Source organism: Solea senegalensis, linkage group LG1, assembly GCF_019176455.1.
Source record: "Solea senegalensis isolate Sse05_10M linkage group LG1, IFAPA_SoseM_1, whole genome shotgun sequence".
NCBI classification, from domain to species: Eukaryota; Metazoa; Chordata; class Actinopteri; order Pleuronectiformes; family Soleidae; genus Solea; species Solea senegalensis.
In genome coordinates, this window is record NC_058021.1 from 16,576,884 (window position 1) to 16,583,093 (window position 6,210).

The following is a 6,210-nucleotide window of genomic DNA, read 5'->3' on the forward strand; positions in this document are numbered from 1 at the left end:
GTTTGGAAACCAAAGTTCACCACATACGAAGCCCAAATGGAGGCTCATTAAAGGGACCAATTTCGATGTCTCCATCACAACATGCTCCACAGCGAAAAACAGAACAAAGTCCCACAAGTTTCAGGGTCTCATATCACCTTCCATTGCTCTCCTGAGACTCTTTGTGTTTTGCGCAAGCCTACGCAAAGCCTCACACCACAGCTGTCTGTCAGCCAAGCACAAACACTAAACAAACACGGAATAATGGCCAGACTACTGGGGATTCAAAAGAGGGAGAGAGTCATGGAAAGGGGGGGAAAAAACTGGAGAGAAGAAAGAAAAAGTGTGTGAAAGAGAGATGACAGCTACTGGCAGGCAAAGTAAATACATGTCCCACCCATTCTCACAATTCTTTATCTCTTAAGCACTAGTATTATGTATGTGAACAGCAGTATGCATCCATAATTGTAGCATATTCCCAACCACATTATTAGGTACACAGGAGCCATAATAATGTGGCACCTGCTGTTGTCTTGTGCTGCATTTTTTATCAGGAGAACTGCTGCCTGCTCTGTAAACCCTACAGTTGGCTGTGCATGAAAATCCCAGTAGATCAGCAGTTTCTGAAATACTCAGAGCAGCCTGTCTGGCTCATTCGAAGTCACCTAAATCAACTTTTTTCTCCACGTCTGATTCTCAGTTTGAACTTTTGTAGGTCGTCTATACGCATTGAGTTGCTGCCATATAACAACAATAATAAACTACAATGAAAAAAGGAAAATAAATTAAAAAAGAAGAGGTACAAATGCAATAAAACACAACACAGGGTGGAATGAAATAGGAGGCAAGAGGTTAAAAATCCTGTTTTAACTTTAAAATAAACTAAAAATGCAAATAAAACACAACACAAGATGGAATAAAAAGGAGCTAGTTGAAGTATAGAGTAAAAAGACAAGTTTTAAGTCTACTTTTAGAGGTATCTAATGAGCTGACTTCCCTAATATCTAAGCAAAGAAAAAAGAAAAAAGACTCCTGAGAACATTTAATTAACTAATGTTTGCACAAGGATTGTCATTAGGTGATCCGGTGAGGCATAAAGATCATGTGAGCGTGTTGTGAGGGCAGATGAAGGTCTGAAGTCTGATCTGCATGACGGGGCACAGATGGACCAGGCAACAACACCACAAACCCCCACAACCTTCACTGTCTTTATTATCTCCCCATCACAACAGCATATGGAGAGTCCAGTGTGTGTGTGTGTGTGTGTGGCACGAGATGACACCGTGCTGAAGAGCGGGACATTATAACAGTGTGAGATCACACTGGCTGCACACGCACTGTAAGGCAAAGCATCTGCCGCTTCCACCCCTTTTGCTGGACATCACGGTAGATGTGTGTCAGAGTGTGTGTGACCAAAACTGACAACACGGAAGATGTGTGGTGGAGCTGCAACACTTTAAAACTGCGGTGTGTGATTTTTAGTGTTTTTTAGTGTTCAAATTATTGATGGCAGTATTCTGCCTCCGTTTGGGAACAAAAACAATGTCACATTATTGTTATGCCGCCTCCTTCACGGGCTCTGTAATGCAAAATAAGCAGACATTAACAACCCAATGATATCAACTGCAAGCATATGCAGCATGAAGTCAAATAAGGGCTGTTGTATTTAGAGCTTATGAAATTATGTAAACAGATAATGTCAGGGCTTGGTCTTGTATATTAAGCTACATGTATGTGTGCATGGATTCAGGACAGGTCCTGTCTTGAATCCCTGTGAACCTGAGAAGAACATCAGCATTGTACTGGTGCTTAGAAATGCACTCATAATTTAACTTAATATTAAACAAAGTTGAATACATTTAAAAGAAAAAAACAAAGAAGCTAGTATCCAGGTATCCAGAGCAATGAATGGCATTAAAGATTGGTGTGTGGTTGAATTTAGGGAATCCATTCTGGACGTTTCCCGTGAATCGCTGCACTGTTTAGGCTTAGATATGATGAGAGTGAATTCAGAAATGCAATCAACGGCTCTCTAAACCCTGTTTTCAGCAGCACGCTTGAAAAGCCTCAGGCATTCGGAGCAAACTGTCAAGTACCAATTAATTAGATTTAATTAGAGAAGCTATTGAGATTATTTGCATCTCTCCATCTGCGAAAAGGAACGTTTCCGTCAACTCATTTGAATAAATAAAGGTTGTTTTGTAAAGCTCAGTGCGCACTCGTGTGATAAAATGCGTACACGTGTATCTTTTTTTTACCATTTACCGACAAGGCCTCTGGTCCTTGGCTCCAGTCCACGATCACTTGCCAGAGCATGTTGTCTCCATGGAGGCTCAGTGGGTTGCACAGTAAACACCTCAGAGTAAATGAATGAACTGCAGTCGAATCCATGTCTCAACTCCACAACCAGTCACATCCTGTTTCCACACACGAAACACCGTGTTCACAGTTGTGAATCACGCGTGTGATTGCGTGAAGATTCCATGTGCTCGGGTTTCAAAACTATGATTTTGTGTGTGTGTGTCATATAACCATCACAGTAATGTTAGAGTTAGTTCTTTACAATAGCAGCCAGGAGATGCAAATAGAAAAAACAACACATGGAGAAAGTATTGTGCAGCCAGTGTAAAAATTCACACTTCATGAATATACAAATGTGTTTTAGAATTGAAATATAACCACGTTAGGCATTCAGGGTGAATTTAGAATGAGATTTTGCAAATTAATCAGGCAGGTTCTTCATGAATGGATGAAAAAGCAGCATGATATTATTTATTACATATAAAATCAAGCAGTCAGGAGTGTAAACTAGTGTATACGTCGATCGGTTAATTGCATAACTGTTAATGGTTCTGCTTGACAGTCTGTAAACTTGGCAGGTGACACACCAGTGTGTGCTGTGCCGACTTTGATGTTGTTTGGACAAGAAATGCAAGAGATATTGGTAGAAAAGGTTCATTTCAGAGGGTTTAGTTGGGGGTATTTTCAGAGATATTTGTGGAGCATTTAAGACTTTGTGAAAGTATAAAAGGGAAACAGAGGCGCGTTGACGTGCACTGAATGGCTGTGAGCCAAAACTAAAAAAGGCTTGTGCCAAAGGATGCAGCCTGAGAGGCACCAGCTCCACCAGGTCCTCCAGGTGAGTTGTCCAGCGTCAGTTTAACGTCATCACTGATGTATGACGATAATAGATTAAAAATGCGCTTGTACTGTATATAAATAGTTTTATGAACACTGTACTTGAGTAAATGTTGTTATTTTTCAGTGTTGTCTTTCTTGTTTGGAGGTTTTTTTTAATTAGCCATTATTCTTCCTGCTCTCTCGCAAGTGATGCAACAAAGTTTGGGCAAAATGAGTGCCTTTTGTGATGTTTTTGTTTTTGATGTTGGAAGGGTGTTGCGTGTGGACTGTGGTATAGGCATGGTAAAAAGGAGGCTGCTCTCATTTCTCATTCAAATCACTGAGTAGAAGGAGAAAGAAAGAAAGAAAGAAAGAAAGAAAGAATGAAAGAATGAAAGAATGAAAGAAAGAAAGGAAGAAAGAAAGAAAGAAAGAAAGAAAGAAAGAAAAAAGCTGCCAAGCTATAAATCCTTCAGCTTGGCAGAGGATATTCACTCCAAATCTCTCTTTTGTAAGTGACTGAAAGACGATCGGATAAAATCAGATAAAAATGTAGATTTGTCTGCAGGTATCCTCATTCCTTCCAAGGGGATTTTGTAGATTCAGAGTCAGTTTTTCTGCCTAGAAAAGACATTTGAGATGTTTTTTTGTTTTTTTACTGCTTGGGTCACTGGCAGGAGGCCACAGGATAAACACCATGAAAGCTTAAATTCTACCCTGAATCCTCCACATGCTATTCCGTTGTACCTTTACCAGAAAAAAGGAATACAATATAGACATGGATGATCAGATGGCTCTATCACCGATCATCTTTCTATTATACCTTCAGCTCCTTATAGATTTCACGCTGGTACACACGCTCAGGGTACAAACCACCCACAACCCCTTTACTGAATCCAGCACATGCAAACATTAAAACATTGTTCAAATAATACTTTAATGAGCATCATGCTCACTTATCTCCTGTATGTTCTTTCTGCCTGTCACTTCAAATCAGCTCAGTAGCTCATGTGAACTCATGTTGCAGTTCCTCCCATGTCCTCAGAGGTTTGCCAACAAAATAGCTGGCGGCTGTATTCATTTAAGGAAACAGCGCCCTCTTGTGGCCGGTTTGCTTAAGGCAGGTTGTTGTGTGAAACCTGAATGTGGGATAAGATCTGTAAGCATTATGCATGGCTTGGGAAGATGTCAGATCTTCCGTTATGTAACGATTTAACCCTTACACGCTAGTCAAATGTTTACTCCTTTTGACCATTACTCGCTGTGAAAATAACCCACATATAAGTTTGATAACTTTTCCTAAAATAACATGTCTGAATGTACTTGTGATGGGAGAGGGAAGAGTGGTGAGATCAAGAGGGACAGTTTTCTTTTGTTATTGTGCTGTTTTCTACTTAGTTTACTTTAACATTATCACCATCTATCATAAATCAGCATCTGCCAGGAACACTATGGTGCGTGCACTGGACAGCTGTTAGCAGTACTGTCTGCGTTATTGTATCCTGTCTCTATAAAAATAAATAAATAAATAAATAACCTTGACGCTGTCACGAGTACTGTTTGTGTTTCCATCATATTTTCCCAGGTTCCATAAAAACGGCATGGCGAGATCACATACAGCATGTAAGGGCTATTTGCTGTTAAGTTGTTGCTTTATTAGGAATTAGTATTGTTTGAGTTTTGTTGATGTTTGTTGAGCATAGTTAATGTTTTGGTTTGGGCATCGCTATGTTTAGATTTTCCTTTAACCAGAGTGAAAGAGGCAAACAGGAATCCCCTTGTTCTTATATTTGTTTGCTTGCTTTTTGGACAATAAAACCACACAAAATGGCTAATACCCTGGACTGCATACAAAGTTTATTTTGTCTGTTTAAGATACATACCCATGGCACAATAGCGGTCCTTTGATTAAGTTTAGTTTGACTTTGATTTAGATTTATTGTTTTTCTACAGTGTTCAGAGGGTAGAGACACCTTTTGTCTCCATCACAAACACTTGTAATGTAACAAAAATAATCTAGAAATAAACATATTAGAACTCATTCATTCTGAGCTATATACATACTGTATATATATATGTATAATTAAAACAAATATCAAAAGAGGGGTTGGGGTTTTATGAGATTATAAAGGCACCTGATCAATTATTAAAGAGCCTATATGTAAGTTAGGCAAGTAGAGTTTTAACTGCAATCTAGATTAAAAATATTATAAATAAATAAAGTGTTGTCCCCCAGCTTCCTTCTCCCCAGAGAAGGTTTGCCTGGTATTTTGAGGAATGTTGCATGAAATGAAAGACAGATCTACAAGGAGAGAAGCACTTTACCATGGCACGCCTCAACATAATCACTGATCTGCATGCTGTAAATGCAAAAGTAAATAAATGACTGCACCATTCTGATCAGTGAAGCCTGCATTTCAAGTAAACATGTTTCCTTAAAGTGGAACTATGCAGGTTTTTTACCACTTCAGAGTCACTGTGATGGTTAAATATCTCGTTGACTGTCTGTTAGCGGAAAACTAGCCTTGCAATATCAGGGCCACCGACCCGGAGTCCTCAGAATCAGGGAGGTCTTGCGAAGTCTCGGTTCTCCGAAGAAACACGAATCGTTTTACGTCACTACACACACACGCACACACACCTGCTAGTCAGGTACCGGCTATAAGTTATTTTATTTTAAAAACGCTCATCATGGCAGAGACAACTGTTGTCGGAGGAAGGAGCCACACACGAGTAAACATCCGACCCCGCTTTTTCCAAATGGCGAGAATTGGAAAACACATTTAAGCATGCAAAATGGATGCCGACCCACGGATTTGTGGTGTTTATGGTGGTGCCGTAAAAATATGTACTCCGAAACTGTAGGGGGAGCTCCGTATAAAAAAAGGTAAAAGCAGCGCTTTAATCTCCGATTGACATGGTAATTTTATGACTTAATAAAGACCACATTATCTAGTGATCGTTTAGTACAAGGTTGTTTTATTGAATGTAACAAGCATCAGTGCATAATCTGAATCTATTCTAAGTAATTTAAGGTGATAGTATTTGACTGTGATTTTCAGATTGCACAGATCTATGCAGTGTTAAGTTCTGCACAATGATATTTCATGT